At 43.6% G+C, this 25,231-nt stretch overlaps 1 protein-coding gene across 9 annotated transcripts in view; it reads left to right on the top strand.

Annotated features, from left to right (window-relative positions):
* OSBPL2 (oxysterol binding protein like 2) overlaps positions 1 to 25,231 on the top strand; it is a 112,652-nt gene that overhangs the window by 8,618 nt on the left and 78,803 nt on the right. For 6 of the 9 annotated variants that reach the window (XR_008306146.1, XM_053245489.1, XM_053245488.1 and 3 more), the window contains one exon: positions 2,478 to 2,579. The gene's annotated coding sequence lies outside the window, so the exon portion shown is untranslated. Of the gene's footprint in view, positions 1 to 2,477; positions 2,580 to 3,558; positions 3,619 to 25,231 lie in introns of all 9 variants that reach the window. The other 3 variants (XM_053245491.1, XM_053245492.1, XM_053245490.1) reach the window with 1 other exon arrangement.

Raw genomic sequence — 25,231 nt, 5'->3', positions numbered from 1 at the left:
TAGCTCAGTATTGTCTTCACAGACTGGCAGTGGCTTTTCCAAGTTTCAGGCAGGAATCTCTCTCAGTCCTATCTTGGAGAAGCCAGGGAGGGAACTTGGAACCTTCTGCTCTTCCCAGAGCGGCTCCATCTCCAAAGGGAATATCTTATAGTGCTCACACTTCTAGTCTCCCTTTCATAAGCAGTCAGGGCAGACCCTGCTTAGCTAAGGGGACAAGTCATTCTTGCTACCACAAGACCAGCTCTCCTCTGAGGGAATCTTATGTCTGGTTGATTAAGTAACTCATAAGCCAATCAGATGATGAAATGTGAAAAATGGTCACATCTGTCCTCCCTTAATATAGCAGGAATTTTATGGGACAGGAGATATGCTTTCACCTGACACCTGTATGCTCTGTGTATATAAATATAGCTTCATAAGCAAGATCCTCGATTTTAGGGTCAGAGAAAAAATTGGTCAGTATTTGCTCATACTGGAGCATGTGCTAAGAGAGAGGGAACTGAACTAGGACTGGTGCAAATATTTACTTGGTAGTGATAGCAGTCCAATCACTGTGACCCTTTCATAGTCAACACATTCCAAATAAATTGGATATAGTATCATGGCTGAATGGGGATTTGAACTCGGGTCTCCCCGGTCCTAGTCCAGCACTCTAACCACTACACCACACTGGTTCTCTATACATGTCTCTGTACATGAGACAAGTGAAGCAACTCCAGCATTGAGAGGATTGGCTGGATCCCAGATGGGCTCTTGTGTCCCTGCCCATCTTGGCCCCACCTGTGACACTGGCCATGTGCAGGCAAACAAGTATCTGCTCAGGGTCTTTCTGTGCTGGCAACTCATGTGAATCAGGCTGTAATTTATGGCAATGTACCCTTGAACATTCCAGTTACATTAAAAAACAAAACATAACCTTGTTCCTGGAATCTTTTCAACATCAGCATTCTTTCCTTAGATTGTCAATCAATATTAAAGTGTAATCTGAGGTCACCCAAACCCAGAAAACAATTAATATGCTGGGCATTCAGGTAGCATAATGTTCATGTTAAGTTAGATTACTTAATGTTCTTTGCAAAATGGCCAGTTAACTTATTTAGCATTTGTTTGCGGCAAGGACATGTATTTGGGAATTTCCTGTTCACAATTTAAATTTTTTGAGATGTCTGTGTGTGTTAGTTATCTGATTACTGTGATTTTCTTAGTGAATGTGAATACTAGTGCTAGTAAGTGTGTGTATGCTCGCTGTTAGTTTAGTGAAAGATCTGGTATAGTGATGTTGGGATTGTCATAGTCCAGAACACAAGCACTGCTAGAAGCATAGGTCCTATTGTAAACAAGTCTTTTAATTCTCCACTGTAACAGCCATTCTATTGGCCACCCTTCCTTTTTCTACCATATCTCCCCAAATCATAGTCATCAAGGCTAAAAACATACCCTTGCAATCCTTTAGTCTGATTCTGCAAACTGCAAAACATATTATTGAAACAGAGAAGGTGTTATTGTAGGACTGACATTATTCTCAATTGTATTTTAAAAACACATCATTATTAATGTTAAAATGCTCAGGGGTAAAAAAAAAAGTTGACTACGTTCACCAGCCAGACAAAATATTTACTTATCAGATGGTTCCTTGAGCTATGTTGGTACACTACTGGTCAGGACTTTTTTCACTCATCTGGCATCATTTTTCGCTAAACTGCTAGAGCATATCAGGCTTGGTTTCAAATTCAAGTGCACAGTTAAAAATACTGCCCAATTCAGCCACACACAACCATTTGCTTAATTCTTAGATTTGCTTTGTTCAATAAAGCAACATGGGTTCTTAAAACGTGCCCCTTGAGCCTCCCTAAGTGAAGAGACAGTAGGGGAAGTTCCATTGGCAGTATGTTTCCTATCCCCATTGCAGGATTTAACAGATCAAAGGGAAAAGGAGGAATTGTACCCAATGAGCATATGGTTCTGTAGAACACAAAAAACTAGTAACCCCCAACCCATCACTCAGCACTGTCAGTCAGGTAACATCAGCTCATGTAGAGACTACAAAGTCATTGTGATTAGAACTGATTTGAAGGAGCTTAATTGGTCCACTTTCAGGCTGTTGCCATCTCAGGAGCAGGCAAAAGTCCTGTTCTGGTAACTAAAGTAAAGTTGTGCCATCAAGTCAATGTCTACTCCGGACAACCACAGAACCCTGTGCTTGTCTTTGGTAGAATACAGGAGGGATTTACCATTGCCATCTCCTGCCTAGCATAAGATGATGCCTTTCAGCATCTTCCTATATCACTGCTGCCCAATATAGGTGTTTCCCATAGTCTGGGAAACATACCATCAGGGATTCGAACCAGCAACCTCTTGCTCTCTAGGCACGTTACTTCCCCACTGCGCCTTTAGGTGGCTGTTCTGGTAACTAAGTATCTTGAAATAAAAGGCACCATCTCTAAAATCATTTTAAAATTGTACCTCTTTCTTTTTAGGTAACACGTTCTAGGCCTGAACAAATGTCAAGCACTTCAATACAATTGAATGTTTACAAGCACGTCCTATAACCAGTGTTGCAGTTCTTTTGCATTTTACAGGTAAGATGAAAAAGGATACAAATCTTGTGTATTAACTAGGCCAGGGGTGGGGAACCTTGGCACTCCAGCTGTTGTTGAACTACAACTCCCATCATCCCCAGCCACAATAATTGTGGCTGGGGATGATGGGAGTTGTAGTTCAACAACAGCTGGAGTGCCAAGGTTCCCCATCCCTGAGCCTCTTCATTTTTGTTCAGCATTATCTGTAGAGCAAGGAGTTCTATAGACTTATGAATAGTACATGAGCTTTTATTTCTAATTCTGCTAATGTTTTGGAGTAGGCACAACACATAAGTGCATTAGTAGATGGGTGGATGTTGAATTAAGTTTAGGTCATCTAAATTTCATTTCAAATGGTGTCATGTAAGTTTCTGTATAGCCTCTTTTGCTAGTCTATAGGACACTTGCTGTATCTTTGCTTTGGGGGCCCAAGCGACCATTTGTGCAATCAAAACACTTCATATTATCACAAAAAAGTGAGAGTAACAGCTTGCACCAGTGTTCACACAATAGGGAAAGTGTATTCATTACTAAAGGAATCTGTGGATCTGAGTTCTAGGTGAGATTAAGAAAAAGCTTTTCATATGTTGTATTGCTATTTGCATTGCTTGTTTCAGCAACTTCAATAACATAGATAGGCAATTGCCCGCTTGATGTAAGTGGCATTGCACAATAATTAGTGTCTCAACATCTTATGAGAGCTCATGTGACTATTGACCTCAAGCACGAGTGTGTCTCATAAATGAGTTATGTAATGTTTAGGGACTTGCTTTGCATTGAGAAAATTCTTCTTAAATGTCAGAGCTCGAAAAGTAATCTACATTGTAATGGTTAGGGATTAATTTTTAATTAATCATAGTTTAAGATTAATCATACTGTGGAAATGTTCAAGTGTCAAGTTCCTGAATCTTAGACTGTATCTCTGGGGAAATTTACTGTGCTGTAACTAAAACAAAGCAAATCCCTTATGTATATACAGTGAAATAAACCTATAGAAAATCTACACTGATCAAATGAACTCATAGCATATTTCTCTAAGGTAGGAAAATGATAGACACATTAGTTGTCATGTTAGATTGTCCAGAATTTAATGTGTAGATATGCATATTTATTGTATCTGGCTTTCTTAGAAGGTATGTAGCCTCATCAGCACCATTCTTTTACTTTCTGCTTCAAAAAGCACTGGCAGAACTTCCAAGACACTTTCTCTTCTTTGTGGATTATGTGCGGTCATGCCACTGAGACAGCCAGGCTGGTCAGACCACTTTAAAGGATCAGTTGCTTAGTAAATAATTCAGCTGTGTTTGTAAAGTGAGAGGTATGAAAGAAGATATTTGTTTTAAGAATGTGATTCTTCTCACTTTTTCTTCTACAGTTTCTGTTAAAGCTTTTCAGGGTCCAAGTTAATTGAAAACATTTTGTAGACTACAGGAGTTCTGCATTTAAGCACACAGGTTTAAGTACAAACCTGTATATCAAGATGTGTAGACATTATGTAAAAAGGTGGTTTAACTTTTGAAAATAATAACCAAGGCTGCAAAGTTTAGTTGGTTGATTAAAAAGGTACATCCAATCCAGCAGATTTTGCCTTCTGTTTTAATAAAAAATCAAAAACCAAATGGTGGAAACTGATTTAGCAGAAGCATATCTATCCCCCTTTCTCTCCAATATAGCAGATGCCTCTTCTACAATGGGATATAATGTGATGTGTGGTCATAATCTAAAAACAAAGAAAATAGACTATATTTCTGCTGGATGATACTTTATTAATATGCAAATATGTGATTTTAATCAGTTCACTAATTGATGTCATATAATCATTCAACTAAGAGTTATTTAATTGTGTGACTGCCTTAAAAATAACCCATTAACTGACAAAGTGAACCAAATTACTAAATCTCCATTTCTATGGAAACCATCTTTAGACTTAGACCTGGGGTCAAATCCAATCTTGCTATTGAACCTCCTGGATGACCTTAGGCAGATAATCCACACAGACAGGCTTTCGAAATGGGAAATCATTCTCGCTAGTTCATTGTGAAGGTTTGCAAAGTACTGTATGTTGCAAACATAAACTGATAAGTTCTAATAATGAAGTTCAAAGGCAGTTAAGGATTAGCTTGGACTCATTATTATAGATATAATACCTCTTTTTCCTCCCCTTCAACTAAATAGTAATAAGTTGTCATAAGCACTATTATTTATACAGTCCTTCAGATAATTGTGCTGTCCAGTGAGTAAGGAGAGGCTACTGTTTGCAGGTTTATAATCTAAAAAAGTGTGGAGAGGCTTGAGTGGGGGGAGGGGGAAGTCCAGTAGTCTTCCTACCATATGCTATGGAACAATTGCCTAATGCTCATGTTTTGGAGAATGAGATCTTCTAGCCCTCTACCTCTATCTTTTCGTCTATAGGAATATTACACATACGTGCACACACCACACAATTACTGCAAAAACTGATTCAGAGCTGGTGTTCATCAATTTTTTACAGACCTGCTGTCTTGTATGCCTTTCTTGTAGAGCTAAACCCGAAATGGAAGAGGATTTTAATCATTTGCAGTATACAGTTTTAGCAGTATTTTTGTGTCATTTAAAACAATTTCTCAGGAGATGTTTGAAAGCATATATAAGTGTGAGAAGAAATGCTGTTTTCTTTTTCAAAGCATTGAAAAAGCATTTCAGTGCTCCCATGACTTGAAACGCCAAGAGAAGCATTTTATTTTTTTGCACATCATTATCTCCATTTACTACTTGACATGGGTGGGTGGGTACTGTGTGCGTGGGGTGGAAGGGGGAGTGATGTTCTAGAAATGCAGTAAATCAGAATATGCTTTTAAATACTTTTTAAAATAAAAGTGTAAAAAGTTCTGTACATAATTATATTTGCTGTGTTTCTAAAGAGGGATGATAGGATTTTTCACAAGAAATGTAGTTGGATCCATTGCCACTTGCCTCAGCTAATCACTTATCTCTCTTGTCTGTCTGCTTATACAGGCAACATTGTATTTTTTGGTGCAAACTTTCTGGTTGAATTTGTACAGTTTCCCCGAGGCACATTTTTGTATGCAGAGGATATACCTTATTATGCAAGCAAGGGTTCAAAGAAGGAAAAAGGCTTAGTTCTCGACTAGAAATATGCCTTCTGCTTTTGGTATTTTTACAGGCCAGAATTTGAAAGAGTTGAGTGTTTGATTTAAAACTGCTACTGTGCTCTTCTGTGTGTGTGCTAGCTAAATGTAGTCAATAACCTAATTCTGTAAATCATTTTTATAGAAACCGAAGCTTTTATTTAGACTTGAAAACCGACATGTTGACACTTTTTCCAGAAGAGTTTAAGGAAAACTCATATGTGGTGCTCAGCTGAAACTGCTTGAAGTATTGTCGACATACATAATCTGGGATGGCAACTTCAGGTGCTTGAGTGAATGTTAGCCTTTCAAGAATACTGATGTGGACACAGCCTGTTCTGATGGTTTAAACTGGGGATTTGATCAAGAGTGGGTGGGTCTGAGGCTTGCATCCTCCATTCTGCTTTTTTTGTTGGGAAGTGAAAGCAGGTGTATTTAATACTGTTAGAGAGATTTCATTTTCAAATAACATGATTAATTCATTAACATGCCTCTCTGTGGTGAAGATGGGGCGGTGGGGGGAAAGACCTATATCCCTGACGCCCCACTCCATCATCAATACCTTGGAAAGAATCCCAGGGGCAAAATGTTGCTTGAACAAGCCCTTAATCTTTTGTTCTGCTAATAACCTACATCTTGATTTCAAGAGTTGCCTTTCATAAGTGTTGCTGTGCGGTAGGGAAGTTGTTTTTAAAGGTTAGTAATGATTATGTTGGCATTTTTAAAGCTATGTGCTAAGTAATTTTAGCATATACTACAGGTAAAGTTGTGCCATTGAGTCAGTGTCAACTCCTGGTGACCAAAGAGCCATGTGGTTTTCTTTGATAGAATACAGGGTTTGCCATTGCCATCTCCTGCACACTCTGAGATGATGCCTTTCAGCTTCTTCCTGTATCGCTGCTGCCCGATACAGGTGTTTCCCATAGCCTGGGAAACATACCAGCGGGGATTCGAACCAGCAACCTCTTGCTCCCTAAGCATGTTACTTCCCCGTTGTGTCTTTCTTTCTTTCTTTCTTTCTTTCCATTTTATATTCTGCTCTTCCTCCAAGGAGCCCAGAGCAATGTACTACATACTTAAGTTTCTCCTCACAACACCCCTGTGAAGTAGGTTATGCTGAGAAAGAAGTGACTGGCCCAGAGTCACCCAGCAAGTATCATGGCTGAATGGGAATTTGAACTCTGGTCTCCTTGGTCCTAGTCCAGCACTTTAACCACTATACCACGCTGGCTCTCCCCCCCCCATTAGGTACTGGGGGGCATTTTGTTATACAAGCACACAAATATGTGTTAAATAGCTTATACACTGAGTAAATTCCCATCATTTGAGTGCTAACTTGCAGGGCATTTCTCTCAAATGATTATCAAAAGCATCTTTCATTGGCATTGGTGACTTTGAAAAGTAGTTACAAGGCCAGGTTGGATTATTTGCTGTTAGATAGAGATGGTTAAATCTCTTTCTACTCTGTTTTACCATTACTAGGCTGCTAAGAAACCTTAATAACAAGAACAAAGAGTGGTGTGGACCTTAAAGACTAGCAAATTTATTGAAGTACAAGTGTCCATGAGCTACAAGTGTTCATGAACTACAATCTGTTTCATCAGATGCATAAAGTGAAATTCTTATGAGGTATAGATGGTTCAGCATGGTCTCTGTATTATGCTAATAAACATGTCATATGCAAGGAGAAATGTGAAAGGGCTAGTTAAAAGAACTAAAATATAAAAAACCTTTCATTTAAGATGAGAGTTAAGATCCTTGGAATGTTTACTTGTGCTCTAAAATGTGTGGACGTGCAAGTTAAGTTGGCCACTTAACTCCTGTGCAGTGAAGACTTTGTACAGTCTCGTAGATCATGCTGGCTTTTCAAACAGACTCTATGCACCCACACTTTGTCTTGATCTGTTGATTGATTAAGTGCTGTCAAGTCGGTGTTGGCGCTTAGCAACCACATAGAGTCTCTCCAGGATGATCTGTCTTCAACCTGGCCTTTAAGGTCTCTCAGTGGTGCATTCATTGCAGTCGTAATAAAGTCCATCCACCTTGCTGCTGCTCTTCTTCTCTTTCCTTCAACTTTTCCCAGCATTATGTACTTCTCAAGGGAGCTAGGTCTTCACATAATGTGTCCAAAATATGATAGTTTGAGCCTGGTCATTTGTGCCTTGAGTGAAAATTCTGGATTGAATTGTTCTATGATCGATTGGTTTGTTTTCTTGGCTGTCCATGATATCCTCAAGTCTTCTCCAGCACCAAAGTTCAAAAGCATCAATACTTTTTCTGTCCTGCTTCTTCAAAGTACAGCTTTTGCATCCATAGTGTCACAGGAAAAACCATTGTCTGAACGATTCTAATCTTTGTAGGTATTGACAGAATCACAGAATCTAAATATCCTTTCCAAGGACTTCATTGCAACCCTACGAAGTGCTAGTCTGTGGCGTATTTCTTGACTGCTGGATCCTTTACTGTTGATGGTTGATCCTAAAAGGCAGAAGCTATCCACCACTCCAATGTCTTCATTATCACTTCTGGGGCTGGTTGCTGTACCTGTTGTCATCACTTTAGTCTTTTTTACATTTAGTTGTAGTCCAAATTTTTCCACTCTGCTCCTTGACTTTCATCACTAGAGCTTGCAGATCATCCACATTCTTAGCTATCAGAGTTGTGCCAACAGCGTGGCACAGGTTATTGTTGGTGGTTCCTCCAATTTTAAAACCATGCTCATCTTCTTCCAATCCAGCTTCTCTCAGTATATGTTCAGCATATAAATTGGATAAAGGAGAAAGTAGACAGCCTTGTCTTACTCCTTTGCCAATCTGGAACCAGTCTGTTTCACCATGTTCCACTGTCTGGACAGTGACTTCCTGTCCTGTGTATAGGTTTCTCATGAGAACAATGAGATGTTCTGGGACGCCCATTTTCCTAAGAATATTCCACAACTTGACATGGTTGATGCAATCAAAGGCTTTTCTGTAGTCAAAGCACACACTGACTTCTTTCTGGTATTCTTTGGCTTTCTCAATTATCCAGCGTGTATCAGCAATGATGTCTCTTGTTCCTCAGCCTTTTCTGAAACCAGCTTGAACATCTGGCATTTCCCTTTCCACATAGGGCTCTAATCTGTGTTGGATGATCCTGAGCATTATTTCACTATCATGTGAAATTAAAGATCTTGGGCGATTAAAGATCTTGTGCAATCTGTTTGGTTGTCTTTCTTTCATATGGGTATGTAGACTGACCTCTTCCAATCTGTTGGCCACTGTGTTGTTCTCCAAATTTGCTGGCATAGTTTGGTTAGAGCCTTGGCTGATTCTTCTTCTGATGCCTGCCATACTTCTGTAGCTGTTCCATCCATTCTTGTAGCCTTCTGACTTGGTAATGACCAGAGTGCTGATCTGATTTCATCTTTCCGTACTAGGGGTTCTTGCAAGTAGGGAATATCTTCTCTAGAGTATCTTGGACTTTGATGTCCCTGCTGTACAGATTTTAAGTATACTCCCATTTCTGTTCGATCCTCTCTGAATCAGTTACTATCTGTCCTTTGGCATCTCTTAATATAACAATTCGAGGTTGGGGCCTCCTTCTGAGTTCAGAGATCTTTTGGAAAACTTTCCTTTCCACATCTATTTCCATCCACAAGGTCTTTACAGATGTCATTGTAGTACTCCTCCTTGTCTTTTCTAACAGATTTCTGAAATTCCCTGTTAAGTTCCTTCTTGAGGTCTTTATCTTGCTTGACTTTGGCTTCTCTCCTCTTCTTGGCAATTTCCACTGTCTGTTCTGACATCCATTTTGCTTTCTTCTGTTTCTTGGTCTTTGGCAGTCTCTTTTCACATTTGTCCTTAACTTCTTTGATTTCATTCCACAGTTCCTCTGGTTCCCTATCAATGAGGTTCAGAACTTCAAATTGGTTCCTGATGTTCTCCTTGAAAATGGTGGGTATATTCTCAAGATCACATAGTGGAGACTGGATAGCTTTGTTTTTCCACTTTAGTTTGACTTGGAATTTGCACATGAACAGTTCATTATCTGTTTCACAATTGGCCCCCGGCCACGTTTTTGCTGTTCTAACTGAGCTCTTCCACCTCCTTGCACCAATAATGTAATCAGTTTAATTTCTGTGTACTCCATCTGGTGATGTCCATGTGTATTGATGCCACTTTGGCTGTTTGAAGAATGTGTTAGCAATGAAGAGACCATTTGGCTTGGCAGAAACTAATATGTCGTTCTCGTGCTTCAGTTCTGTTCCCTAGGCCATACAGTCTGATTGTGTTTTCCTCCTTACCATTTCCAACTTTGCCATTCCAGTCTCCAATCACCAGCAGCACATCTTGCGTGCATGTTCTGTCAATTTCAGACTGAACTTGAGCAAAAACCAACAGTTTCCTCTTCTTCTGCATCAGTCGTTGGGGCATAGACTTGAAGAACTGTCATGTTAAAGGGTTGTCCACGAAATCTAATTGATATTTGTCGGTCACTGACCGCATTGTACCCAAGTACTATCATTGCTATATCCTTCTTGATATGAAAGCAACACCTTTCCTTCTGTGGCTTTCATGTCCTGAGTAGTAAATGGTATGATTTTCTGACTGAAAGTATCCCATTCCAGTCCATTTTAATTCACTGATGCCCAAGATGTCAATCTGTAGTCAATTCATTTCATTTTTCCCTGTGTCAGTCTTACCCATATTTATGCTTCTTATGTTCCATGTTCCCATTGTAATTCTGTCTTTGCAGCTTCGAATTTTATTTTCCCACATGGCAACATCAGCTGCTAGACGTCCAAAAGGCTTTAATCTAACCACATCATAAACACTGTTGGTACTCTGAGAGATGCTCAGCTCTTTCTCAGTAGCATGTTGAGTACCATCCAACCTGAGGTGCCCATCATCCAGCACTACATCGACAGTCATTCTATTTTGTCTATCCATGTGGCTTCCTTGGGAGTTGTTTACCATTTCCTTCTCCCATGCAGTATGAAATGATGCCTTTGTAGTTGTCACTGAAGTGATCGTCTGCTTCGATCACCTTCCTATATCACTGCTGCCCAATATAGGTGCTTGCTTGCTTTAGCTGGGCAACTGGGATGACTTTCGCACTTTGGGTCACCCTACTGGAAGTATACCTCCCGGCGTACTTTGCTCATCCCTCCCAGGAACACCCGCGCCCCCACCCCCCGCCATGATGAGGCAGCATAGCAGGACTTGGGTGGGCGGGACTTGATCTTTTAGGTAGTCATTTATCTAGGAGCACTTGATGTATTTCTGCCTGATGTATCTCAGAAAGGCACAGTGCTTCACCAAAATGGCGCCTTTTGTAATAAATATCCAGAAATTCAATAGATGTAGCAGTTTCACCTGTCACTTCTCCAGCACACCTCTCTGCTTTCTACAGTCAGACTGATGACCTTGCAAGGACTTTCTTGGCACTTGGCCTGAATTGAGGAAAAGTACTAATTTGTAACTCTTCCTGGCTTCTTGCTCTGTGTTTCATTGTATTTCCCTGTCTGCCATTGCAAAGCAAGATGACTGAGAAACTATTGCCTGGGTACTTTGGCACACGCTAATATACTTCTCTCCTTTAACAGCAAAAATTGAGGGCATCTTTGGGTGGACTTTAAAATGTGTTTGAGCTATGCTACCTCCCATATTTTGGCTTAGCTCTAATTGGCTTACCTCTCAAAAGAGATGTCATTACTGTTTCCAGTGTCATTGAGTTCCACAGATCAGTTGCAAAATAAATGGTTATAGCTATGGAATATCTTCCATATACAGCAAGAGAAATCTCACTTGATCCAGCTCTTTGCAGTTCCTCCAGCTGCTGCTAATGCCTTTGGCTGAGGTGTAGCAATTGGTGTGAAATTGGACAGACTTCTAGTGCTGAAAGTATCTCTAGAATTCAGTGCATGTTGTTTGAGGACTACAACTGAATGCTGTAACAATGCAGATCAACTGCATGGTATTGATGGTGCATTTTCTTAGCAGCCCCAATGGTAGGATGATGTAGATAATGTCACAAGTCATAAATCTACCAGGTGCTCCTGTAGCAAGTAATTGTGGATGGGCCGTGGACCAGCATGAGCACTTGCTATCACTCTACCACCAAGTTTAATGCCGAAGAGACCGGGGAGATCAAGCAAGTGTTTCAGCAGCAGAGAGGAAAGGCCAGCAGGAAGCTCCAGCTGCCTTTGCATCCACAAACAGTGGTATGGGCAAGAAAACAGGGTGTGCCCTGAAGTTGAGGCTGGTAGAGGAGGAAGAGGGGTGACATCATGACTGGTGAGATAGGGTCAGCATGGTGGAGGGTGGGGCGGCACCAGCTCAAGGAATGGGGATAGTAAGGGAGGCTGGGTGGCGTGTTACCCTTGCCTCAAGTGACGAAAGGCAGTGAGCCAGCCATACAAGTGTATGTCTTCAGCAACTCACACCTGTCTACAGCATCCACATTTTGTACCTGCTGAAGTTTCTGGATCATTTTCAAGGGTAACCTCACATAGAGTGTATTGTAGTAGTCTAGTCTGGACACTGCCATCCCATGGATCACGGAGTCTAGGTCCATCTCCTCTAGGTAGGGCTACAGCTGATGGATCAACTGAACTGAAAAAAGGTGCTCCTGGCCACTTCCCGAGTATCTAAAGGCAATGTTGGATCTAGGAGCACCCTCAAGTTGTGTATCTGTGCCTTCTAGTGGAGTGCAACCCCATTGGTCTTTGGACATAAAGCTCCGCCCAGGTTAATGGAACACTCAACTAGCAGTACCTCTGTCTTAAGTTTTAGCTTGTTCCCTCTTATTCAGATCAAAATCACCTCCAGGCACTGGTTCAGGGTTTCTACCACCTCCCTTGGATTGGCTGATGGAAAGGAAAGGTAGAACTAGGTGTCATCGAGTCTCAGGATGACCTTTCATACCTGTTTTATTTACAGGTTGAATAGCATGGTCATAAAATAGACCTGTGGTACCTCATAAGCCAAAGGCCATGAGGCAGAGCTAAAATCCTTCAGCACCACCTTCTGGATCTGTCCTTCCAGGGATTGCAGTCACTATAAGATAGTAGACCCAGGTTCCACCCCAGCAAGTGGTATTCAAAGCCTCTGAGAGGTCAAGAAGAATCAGGAGGGCTACACTTGTCATGTCTGTCTGCTGGCACAGGTTACCTACCAGGGTAACCAAGGCAGTTCGTGTCTTCTGTCCCATAGACAGGCCTGAATCCAGATTGGAGTGGATCTAAATAATCACTCTTGTCCAAGACCCTGGAATTGGAAGGCCATCACCTGATCAATCATTTTGTCCCAAAAGGGGAGATTTTTTTACAGTCTGAAAGTTGTTTAAATTGGCCAGTGACGACCTCATTTGAAGTGATCATATCTGCTGCATCGTTTGAAGAGGAGGGGATTGTTCCTTGTCTCAGAGAAGCTTTAACCACTTTGAAGTCCCAGGTACATACCCATCTGATAGCTTTCCTTAACCAAGATGGGGAAGGATTCAGAGCATAGTGGTAACCTTGCACCTTCTGTTAGTCTTTGTCCTCCTCATTAGGCTGCATAACTCCAAAAGTATCAATAAGAACAGGATCATTTATTACAGTAGATGGGTTGGGGGGGGGAATACAACAGCTTATGCTACCATGTTTGTTCTTTAAGGTGCTGCAAGACTCTTTCTTACTATGGGCTACAGTGTTCCCGCTAACTGATTCCCAGATGTTGTTGACTACAACTCCTAGAATCCCTGGCCAAAGGATGTTGCAGCTGTGGATGCTGGGAGTTGTAGTCCACCACATATGGGAATCCCTGTTAGAGGGAACACTGATGGGCTAACACTCCTCTGGAAGTTTAGTAAAGAGAGAACTGTTAAGTCAGATCACAAAAACTTAGAACGTAAGGTCCTTGTACATGTTGTTACAAATGTTTAGTATTGGAGATATAAGCCATTCCTGAGCATCATTTTTTTAAAATTGCTGAAATGGAATTAATATTAAAATCTTTAAAATAAGGCTATATTCCAGGGCCACAAGCCAAAATTAAACCTATTTTAAGTCCCATTCGGTTTTGGCTTGATCGTGCTCTTTCAGTTAGACAAACGTTGTTTGAAACTTCCATCTATAACTTCAGGCTTTCAGGAACAAAATAAAGAACAAATTTACTAGTTTGTTCTTCAAAAGTGACTATTCCTAAGAAGCTGCATTCTATTCCAATTATCCATAGCTTATGGTGTCGGCTTATTTTTCCAATGGCACACAAATGATGTCTCGGAGAAAGACTTCATCTGCTGTGTCTTTTTGCACTGAGACATATTGGGGCCCTTTTGTCACAAGGTAAATTGTTTATTGGTGAGTAGCTAGGTGCACAGAATACATACAGGTACAAGCAAAAGGCACTATAACGTTTAGGTCGGAAGCTTGTAGGTCATGTCACCGCAACTCTGTGATATTGGAGGAATGTTTACTAACTTCTGAGATATGGAAATTGCTCTGATGAAAATCGGCAATGAGCTCTTGGCTTTTGTATGTAGGTTTATGAGTATGCAGCACCTATATTAACATAAATATTAGCTTTATCCGCACAGAGCATCTGTGTGGTAGTACTTTATTGCTCTTGGTAACCCCCGCCACAGCCCCTGCCATGCTGGAGGTGCCTGTGTGGTGTGAGAGAGAACCCTTGGCAGTCCACAGCAGTCTGATCACAGCAACTCAGCCTCACAACTTCCTAACTCAGCATGCCCTGAATCTTCTCACTTGAGCCTTGGACTGCCCAGCCTGCCACAGACAGCCCACCTTGGCCCACTTGTCAGGCCCTGGCTGCTGAACTGATATTCCCACTCCCACCTTTTAACACTGTCTGGATTGGTGGCAGTGATGATAGCCCCGTGCAACCACAGGCCTTGTCCACACAAACACCTTCCCTTGCCTATTGTTTTCCCATCAATGTGGTACAGGAGGTCACCAATGATTTTGCCTCCCACATTCTCCCTGCCTCTTTCCCTCTCCTCACATGTTCCAGGCTCCCCCCACTCTGCTTTCAGCCAGCAACATCAGCTTCTCTTTGGTCCTCTGAGGCAGCACTGTCACCACACCAAGCAAGCAGGCTCCAACACAAACACCCCACAGCCTGTCAGCCAGCCAGCTTGCCTGCCATGCTCCATCACTCAGCTCTCCTCCAGCCTGCTCGCCCCCCTGGCTCCATCACTCACCCACAGCCTGTCAGCCTGCTCACCCACCCTGCTCTATCACTCGGCTGCCGTCCTCCTTGGTGCTCCAGGCACCTCTAGTGTACCACGCATGCACGAGCCATGTATCGCCTTAGCAGATGGCTGGCTGGATAGATTGTGTGTGTGTGTGTGTGTGTGTGTGTGTGTGTGTGTGTGTGTGTGTGTGTAATATGGGGAAATTGGCTGTGGCTGAGGACTGAGCTTTTTTGCTGCCCATAGGAACATAGGAAGCTGCCATATACTGATTCAGACCATAGGTCCATCTTGCTCAGTATTGTCTACACAGACTGGCAGCGGCTTCTCCAAGGTTGCAGGCAGGAATCTCTCTCAGCCCTATCTTGGAGATGCCAGGGAAGCAACTTGGAGCCTAGATACTCTTCTCAGAGCGGCTCCATCCCCTAAGGGGAATATCTTACAACGCTGACACTTCTAGTCTCCCTTTCGTATGCAACCAGGGCAGATCCTGCTTAGCTTAAGGGGACAAATCATGCTTGCTACCACAAGATCAGCTCTTTTCCCGCAGGATGCCTTATGTGTACTTGGGTCCCAGTTCTCACTGTTCATTATTTAAAAAACCAAAACCTTTAAAACCTTTTAGCCACCACCATCAGCTGTTTTCAAGTTGGCTGGTCACTTGCTCAGAATAGATGTGGGGTTGCTTATCACTTGGCTGAGAATTTCCTAGAGCCTTTAGGAAGATCCCAATACACTAATATTTTACATACCATGTAACCGATTTGGCATAGGTAGGGCTAGTGCCAAGTCCAAAACCAAGCACAGTCTGTCTACAGTAAAAAAGCAAAAAGCTTATTTTATTAGAAAAAAGGAACAGATTTTACAGAAAATATTCAATATGAAAAATAACAACCATTCTTAGATGTATTCTGGCATACTACCTGATCTGGCTGTTGTTAAGATCAGGAGGTAGGTGTCTTAAGGCTGCAAAAATATTGTTCAAAATCTAAGCCATTTTAAGATGCATGGCTGCTGTTATTGGTTTTAGCTGGGGACAAAGCAAATCTAAAGCTTTGATTCCATCAGTCTTTGTCCTTATAGATGAACCTCTCTTTAGGAAGAGAACTTACAAATCAAGATTCCTATTGGACAGCTGGATCAAATTGCTGGCGAAAGACAAAAGCTCCTGTGGGGATTTGACTTGCTGAGTGATCTAAGGATTGTCTGTGTCTTAGTTCCCAGTGTAACATATTTCTCAAAAAGAGCCAGGATGGTTCAATTATTTTTAAAAAAATACAAAATAGTAATAGTTTGTTATATTTAATATCCTGCTCTCTCTTCAAGGAGCTCAGACCCATGTACATGTTATGTTTATCCTCACAACCACCCTGTGAGGTAGCTTAGACTGAGAGAGAAGTGACTGACTCAGACATCCAGTGAGTTTCATGGCTAGACTCGGGTCTCTCTGGTCCTAGTCCAGCACTCTAACCACTACACTACACTAGCTGTCTTAGTGGTTACATACAATCTAATGTATGTAATCACAAGACAGATGGATGGTATCTCAAGCAAGGATCCCTCTGACGATCTGTAATGGCAGGGAAGGGTTGTATATGGGAAGAAGTACTTAAGAGCTGCAGGCCTCTGATGTTCAGATATTTGTCTGTTAAAGTCAGCACCTTGAATTGAAGTTGGATGTTAATAGGCAACTAGTTCAGCAAATAGCACTGCATTTATGAGGCTTAATACTAAAACCTACATAATGTTATATTCATAATAGTATAATGCACTTTCCACTTCAATAATACAGCATAGAATACATAGAAATTGAATGAATAAATAATAATAATATTGTAGAATTTATCTGTTTTCAGGTACAGTAGCTGATGTCCAGCACTGTTGCGTGTCCTTAGTGCTGTGGGATGCTGCATCCTTCAAAGGCAGCACTGGGGCTGTGTAAAACGGGCAGCTGTTGCTAGCAGTGCTTCTGCAGATAACCCCATTTGAGACAATGGGGAAATCTGTGGAAGAGCTGCTTGTGCAACCACCTGTTCCGCCTAGCCGTGATGCCATCTTTGAAGGGTGCAGCAGTCCACAGCACTAATGCTGCAGTGTAGCATTATGAACACATAATACTGCACTGGATGTCCACTATTGTGCCTTTGAGTGGAGAAGGAGGTGGGAATGTGGTATAATTTTTGACAGTGTGGTGCATTTAATGTCTCTCTATGTAGAAATAATATAGGCTTTAACTGTGGAAATTTGTTTTACCTGAACATCTCTGCTCTTAGTTTAAATCTAATTGAGAAACCTTTACGTCTTTCTTTTAACTCATGGCTAACTTTTATACTGCCTTATAACATGGTTGGATTTTGCACCCCACTAGAAATGTTTGATATAGTAAAGCCATGTCAAGTATAATGGATAACATGGTTACTTTCCAATTGTTGCCAACACTTCCCTGGAAACTGCTTATGTTGGCATGGGAAGTAAATGCATAATTGCCTGTCCCATATGGTACTCTGCTAGAAACATTACTAGTGTAATCATAGGACCTGTTCATGTGGAAGTCGTGACTATGCTGCAAAGTTAATGTAAGAATTGGCACAGAGTAGATCTTAAGGCAGCTCACATAGTCGGAAACTGGGTAGGACAAGTCTCCTACTCAGGTTTGGGAGCTGTGTGCACTTCTGATTTTTGCTTGCATGTGAGCAAGCAGCGAGGGAGGAGGAGGAGGGAGTGATTGCATGTGAGGCAGGGACCGGGTAGGAGAGTGCTGTCCTACCCAGCTTTCATATCCAACATTTTACCAAGGTAGGAAAAGCTGCCCTAAATAACTCCTGCCTCTCAGTCATTTCTTGCTCTTCCTAGTTAGGTGTTTGCTCCCACACAAGTGAAAATCAGGGGCACGCAGCTCCCACGTCTGGGTAGGACACTTGTCCAACCCATTTCTTCGACGTGGTCTCTGTCTTTTACACCAATAGGCTATGCGCCTGCACAGAGACCTCGTCGGAATCTAACAAGCTCAGTTCTCCTGATTTAGGTGGGAACCCTGCTCCCAGCCATTGTATGCGGCTGTGTCACTCCACATCCCCTCAGTCATGGAATCCACCTTCAGTAGACCCAGTGGGGAGGATGGGAGGGCATGTAAAAGGACAGATGACCACTAGAAGAACCAAAGTTACAGGTAAGCAATCTTTAGTTCTTCGGCGTGGTCTCTGTCTTTTACACTAATGGGTGCATAACAGCTAGCACCCAAGGTGGAGGGAACAAACAGAAACAGAGATGCATTCTGCAAGAAGTATTTATTTCAAATAAATGAAGTACATCAACTGAAAATAGACTGCAGGACAGACCTGCAAAACTTAGCATCATTCCGTGCCCTGGCATCAATAGCATAATGACGAATAAAGGAATGGGGTGAAGCCCAAGTAGCTGCTTGACAGATAGTGTCCAAAGGGACCGCACAATCAAAAGCAACAGAGGCCGCCATGGATCCAACTGAGTGCACCTTAATGGTCACAGGCAATTGTTTATTTGCCAAGCTGTAGCAAAGTTCAATAGCAGAAACAATCCATCTAGAGAGAGACTGAGAAGAAACTTGCAAGCCTATGCGAGGCCCATCATACAGAACAAATAGAGAAGGAGTTTTCCTCCACTCTGCCCTCCTCTGAACATAGGACAGTGTCCTCTGAACATCCAAATGATGCAACCTTTGTTCTGCATCAAACGGAGGGTTTTGAAAAAATACAGGCAAGATGAGTGGTAGGGAACAATGAAAGGTAGAAACTACCTTCGGAAGGAATTGAACATCTGGTCAGAGACCAACCTTATCTTTATGAAACTGTAGGTACGGCAGATCAACCCTCAGGGCCCGCAGTTCACTCACCCTCCTAGCAGAGGTGATTGCCACTAAGAAGGCAACCTTCCATGTCAGGAGACGAGGATCAATCGAAGCCAAAGGCTCAAAGGGCGGTCGTAGCAAACCAGCCAGTACCACAGACAAATTCCAAGCCGGTGACATAACAGGGTCAGCCGGTAAAACATGTGACAACCCTTCAGAAAACTCCTTATCAGTGGGTCTTTGAATCAGGAAACCCCAGTGGTTGGTGAATGTGCTACATTGGCCGCCAGATGTACTCTGAGAGAGGAGAGCTTCAAACCAGACTCTTTCAACTATAAAAGATAGGTACAAACATTCTGAACAGATAGGTTAAGAACATCAAACTCATTTTTGAGTAGCAAATGTTCAGAAACTAGCCCATTTATGTCCATACGATTTCCTCGTCGAGGGCTTTCTAGCCGCAAGCAAAATGTCTCTTGAGTCTCACTGGGAAGTCAGTAGGATCTTCCAGGTAGTCAGGTGCAGAGACCGGATGTCCAGATGGAGCACCAGACCCTTTTCCTGCAACAGCAGGTAAGGTAGAGCGCACACAAGTCACTGCCAGCAGTCTCAGAGCCACAACCCAAGGCCTCCTGGGTCACCAAGGGGCTATCAGGATAGCCCTGGAGCGGTCCTCCCTCAGTTTGTGAAGAACCTTTTGTATGAGGGGGAAAGGCAGGAAAAGGAAGGGCTCTTTCCAGGACAAGAAGCAAGCATCACCCAGAGAGCCCTCCCCTTGAACAATAGAGGGCACACTGAGTATTGTTCTGAGATGCAAAGACATCCAGAACCGGAGCAACCCTCATTGCGAATATGTCCCGGAGTACACCCCGATCCAACATCTACTTGTGGCAAACCGTTTTTAGTCTGCTCAGCGTGTCCGCCTGAACATTCAGGTTCCCTTGGACGTAGACCACATCCGGCATCACCGCGTGTGCTACACACCAATGCCACAGGTCAGTTGAAAGAAACAGGAGGCTCCCAGAGGTTATGCCTCCCTGCTGATTGATATAGGGTTTCTCCGTTGTATTGTCGGTTTGAATTGTCACCAAACAACCCACAATCACAGGTAAGAACCCCTTGAGGGCATAGAATATGGCCAACAGTTCCAAGTAATTGATGTGCCAACACCTCTGTCATCGTCCAGTGGCTGCTCAGGCGATAATCACCCATATGAGTGCCCCATCCTAGCTCTAACATGTCTGTTGTAATCACCCAGTGTGGAGGAGACACCTGGAAGGGAGAGCCGAAGTCCAGATGACAAGGTTCAATCCACCAAGCCACGACTTCGTGCTCCAGCTGAGGAGGCATGTGCTCCAGCTGAGCGAAGTCCCAAAGGAGGCCGAACACATCAAGGAACCACCTCTGAATGATGCGCATACAAAGATGTGCATGTGGAAACACATACATGGTGGCAGCCATATGGCCTAACAGGCACCACACCTAGTGCATGGTTTGTGGCCCTCTATCCAGGAAAGTGGAGGCCAGCTGTACAAGTGTCTTTATGCGGGCCTCCGGAAGACCTTCTCCAAGCTGGTGTCGAAGATCAGCCCTATAAATTGTGTCCTGCTGACTGGATCTAGCTGGGACTTCTCAAAGTTGATCTGCAAGCCCAGGCTCTGCAAAATGTCCATGGCTGCTTTAAGAGAGCTCAATACAGCCTGCTTTGAACCCACTAGGATGAGCCAATTGTCTAGATATGGCAGGATTTGTATCTCCTTCTCTTGTAGAAATGCCACCACAGGGGCCAGACACTTTGTAAAGATCCTTGGGGCTGTTGTCAGGCCAAACGGTAAGGCCTTGAACTGATAGGCAATCCCCCCATCTGGAAACACAGGAAATGGTGATGTTGAAGGCATATGGAGATCTGATAGTACATGTCTCTCAGGTCCAAGGAGACCATCCACATGTTACATGCTACAACAGGGCCAAAACAGTCGGTACTGACAACATCCTGAAATGCTTGCAAACAAGGTGTTTGTTTAGGCCTCTGAGATCCAATATAGGGCACTGACAGCCGTCTGGTTTTGGAATGATAACATAATGGGAATAGAAACTGGGGCTCATCACATTGGTGAGCTTTTCGATTGCATCCTTTTCGATACTATTGACCATAGTATCCTTCTGGAGCATCTGAGGGGGTTGGGAGTTGGAGGCACTGCTTTGCAGTGGTTCTGCTCCTACCTCTCGGGCAGGTTCCAAATGGTGTCCCGTGGAGACTGCTGTTCTTCAAAATCTGAACTCTTGTATGGTGTGCCTCAGGGCTCCATATTGTCTCCAATGTTGTTTAACATCTACATGAAACCGCTGGGAGAGATCATTAGGAGATTTGGTGCAGGGTGCTATCAGTATGCTGATGACACCCAAATCTATTTCTCCATGTCAGCATCATCGGGAGAGGGCATAGCCTCCCTAAATGCCTGCCTGGAGTCGGTAATGGACTAGATCAGTGTTTCTCAACCACCGGTCCCTGGACCGCTGCCGGTCCCCGAAGGCTTGAGTGCCGGTCCCTGACTGGGAGTCAACCCCCCCCCCCCAAACTGAAATCAAGGCACTCACTTCCTCAATTTTGCACATGGCACAGAAGAGGAAGAGTATCACGGAGGCATGGGACCCTTCTTGTGCCTTGCCTCCATGTGCTGCTGAGATCTTCCTACAGCTATCTTATTCCCTATCTTTACAGCTTCAAACTGTATGCGGTGCGGGGGCATGGAGGAAAAAGTATGGCAGTGGGCGCCACTTGAAGGGCTGCTGGTTCTTGCATGCTCATTATTTGCAGCCAAAGGTTGGTTGATTGAAACCCAGCTGCCTGTTGTGGTCGAGGCGCCTTGAGAGGGAACGCTGTTTCCCTTTTGCATCAGTGGGGCTTGCTTGTATGTTGTTTTCATTGGCCCCATGTAGCTTTTGAATTTTTCTAATGGCCCAACATACCCTCTCCACTGAGTAATCAGAAGCACCTCCACCCCCACCCCGCACATACTGAAGACATACTGCAGACAAATTTGTTCACCCAGGCTTTTAGATTCAGGGGTTCTCAACCTTGGGTACCCAGACGTTGGTGAACTTCTACTCCCATAATCCCCAGCCATAATGGCCAAATGCCATTGTTGTTGGGGGTTATGGGAGTTTAACTGAGGAACCCAAGGTTAAGAACCCCTAATATTCCATGTTTGCAAAAGATTCCAAATTTAATTATTTTAATGCTTATATTATTTTCATTCTAAACTGGCCAGAGATGCATGTTTGGGGCAATATAGAAGTCTGATAGATAGATAGATAGATAGATAGATAGATAGATAGATAGATAGATAGATTTGAAACCAACCCCTTTACTAACTGCTGGTCCGGGAAACTGTGCATGAAGAATGTAGCGGTCCTTGAAACTCTGCACGAAAAATTTAGCGGTCCTTGACTCCAAAAAGTTTGAGAAACACTGGACTAGATGAGGGATAACAAACTGAGACTGAATGCGGCTAAGACAGAGGTATTCATTGTGTGGGGTCGGAACTCTAGAGATGATTTTGATCTGCCTGTTCTGGATGGGGTCACACTTCCCTGGAAGGAACAGGTACACAGTCTAGGGGTGCTTCTAGATCCGAGCCTCTCCCTAGTGTCCCAGGTTGAGGCGGTGGGCAGAAGTGCCTTCTATCAGCTTCGGCTGATACTCCAGCTGCATCCGTTTATTGAGGTGAACAATGCGCTCTATGTGGGGCTGCCCTTGTAGTAGTCCAGAAACTACAGTTGGTCCAGAATGTGGCAGCCAGGCTGGTCTCTGGATCATCTCGGAGAGACCATATAACTCCTGTATTGAAGAAGCTACACTGGCTGCCGATACGTTTCTGGGCGAAATACAAAGTGCTGGTTATAACCTATAAAGCTCTAAACAGTTTGGGCACTGGGTATTTAAGAGAACGCCTTCTTCGTCATGAACCTGCTGGAGAGGTCCGTCTGCAGCTGCCACCAGCTCGTCTGGTGGCCAATCAGGGATGGGCCTTCTCTGCTGCTGCCCCAGGGCTTTGGAATGCTCTCCCTAGTGAAATAAGAGCCTCCCCATCTCTGACAACTTTTAAAAAGTATTTAAAGACATATCTGTTCACCCAGGCTTTTAACTGATACTATTTTAATGGTTTTAATGCTGTTTTAAAATATTCTTTTAAAATTTTTAAATAGTTGTAATGTGTTAAATTTTTCATTTTTGTCTTAACTAATGTTTTACTTTGTTTTTATTCTGTTGTAAACTGCCCAGAGACGTAAGTTTTGGGTGGTATAAAAATGTTTTAATAAAATAAAATAAATAAAATCCTTCAAGAGGAGAGCAGAGACCACACTGTGATCCAGTGCTGAGGTCAACGGCATAGTCACGACCCCAGACAACAGTGGTGTCTGGAGAAACCCGAGGGCATAACCCATGTGTATGACTGTGAGAACCCACTGATCCACAGTCACCTTGTCCCAATTCGCCACAAAGGGAGCCAGGCGGGACCGAAAGGCCCAATAGTCATTGCTTTTTCTGAAAGGTATTTGGACGCTGTTTCTGAAAGACAGGCTTACCTGGCTGGAAACCAGACTGGTATTGAGGCTGGAACTTGTTAACTCAAAAGGAATGCTCTGATGAGGATTGTTGCTGCGAAGGAGCTTTAGCCTGCTGGTAAGGAGACCACCTGGGCTGCTTCTGTGGCTTAGGAGCAGAGGAAGAGTAGGAAATAGATTTTGCTGTACTCCTCAGTTTCTGCACCTTTTGTAAGGTGTCATCAGTCTGTTCTGCGAAGAGGCTCGAACCTTCAAAGGGAAGATCCTCAATCCTCAGCCCGGAGGAATGCAGCTAGGTGTGTCTTCTGAGAGCCACAGATGTGGCCATCACCTTTGCCGGGCACTCCTCAGAGTGTCTTGCTGAATAAGGTTCTTGCTTTGCCACCTGCACAGCCTTGTGCAGAAAAGCCTTTGCCAGATCTCATTTATCCTGGGGCAGAAGGTCTAAAAAGGGGGCAACATCTTCTCACCAAAGAATGGTTATACTTGGTATTATAGGCCTGGTAGTTGGCAACCCGCAAATGCAGAGCTGACTCCCAAAGGAGTCCAACTTCCTCCCTTATCACCCGGCGCAGAGTAACTGCGACCTTTGGACTGCTGCAGGGAAGCCTCCATCACAATGGAATTAGGCATAGGGTGATTCTTCAAGGAGGCCATATCTTCCTGCATCTGCACCCTATAGAAATTCTCCAAACACCTGTTAGGTTGAGAAAGAGTTGCTGGCTTCTTCCAGTGCCCACGCATGACTCCCAATAAAGCAGTGTTCAGTGGTAGAGAGGCCGGCACTTTAGCCTCAGCATCAAAGAGACCAAATAAAGGGGCCAATACCCCTTTTTGTTGCATATCAAGGCTCGCACCGAGGCCATGCGGGCCACATAGGCAGAGTATTGCTTCAGATCTTCAGACGGAGACACAAGTTTAGAGTCTGATTGATTGTCCAAAGGGTAAAGCCCAGAGAGACTACGTCCGAGTCTGGAGAGCCAGGTTCACTTTCACTTTCTGTCTCAAGAGGTGCAACTGGATCTGGGGCCAAGTCCAGAGGGACAGCTGGAAGCTCCAGATGGTTACCCAATGGGTTTGGTACTGACCCATCTGCCGCTGCAGCCGGTACTGAGGCCAAACTGGAACCTCCGAAGGTGATCCGCGCCCACTAGTGTGGTTGCGAAGGTCTTGTCGAGGAGAGTGATAGGCCACCAATCATGATTAGTCCCGGAGTCTCCATAAACAGATTCCTTTTGGTACTGGGGCTTCCCATAGTCAGAACAATCCGATTGCTAATTAGAGGGATACGGTCTATAAACGATGGCTTCCCGGCACTAGTCTCCATAGGAGGGTTTGTTACATACATTCGTGGAACCCCATGCAGAGTCACAGTATCGCCCAGTGTTTGACGTCCACATCGATCCCAATCTCTCCCATATCTGTGTTCAGAGGAGCACTCCTCTGAGTCCCAACGCGCCCTCTGATCCCCATGGAGGGGCTGTTCGAAATAGCACATTGGAGATTAACAATGTCTAGGCAGCCACGTCGAATTCGCAGCGGGCTTGTCCGGTGAATAGGGTTCATAGTCTGATGTAACATAGTCCCGTTCATTGGCCGCTACCAAGAGTTCCTGTCCTGGAAAAGTACGGTCAGGCATCTGGCTCTGAGACATTGAAGCCACTGGAGAACTAGTACAAAGGTGAGGGTCAGTAGAACTTGGTATCGAAGAAACCGGTACCAGCACCAACAGACTTTCTGACGCCTGGTCAACAACCACTAAGCTGTGCCCAATTTTGGTTTCTTAACCAGCGGCGCCTCCGAAGAAGAGACTGGCGGGGCCTTCTTCTTCCTGGGGATAGGTGGTAAATGTTGTCTTTCCGGTACATGCAGAACTAGAGCTGGCTGGCTTCTTTTTCTCCTTTGGTGGTACCGAAGGTAAAGTGCGCTTAGGCAAGTCATCCAGTGGCAGTGGC

The sequence above is a fragment of the Hemicordylus capensis genome, chromosome 4 (assembly GCF_027244095.1).
Source record: "Hemicordylus capensis ecotype Gifberg chromosome 4, rHemCap1.1.pri, whole genome shotgun sequence".
NCBI classification, from domain to species: Eukaryota; Metazoa; Chordata; class Lepidosauria; order Squamata; family Cordylidae; genus Hemicordylus; species Hemicordylus capensis.
Note: the sequence above shows the minus strand (reverse complement) of the source record. Positions and strands in the feature narration are given on the sequence as shown.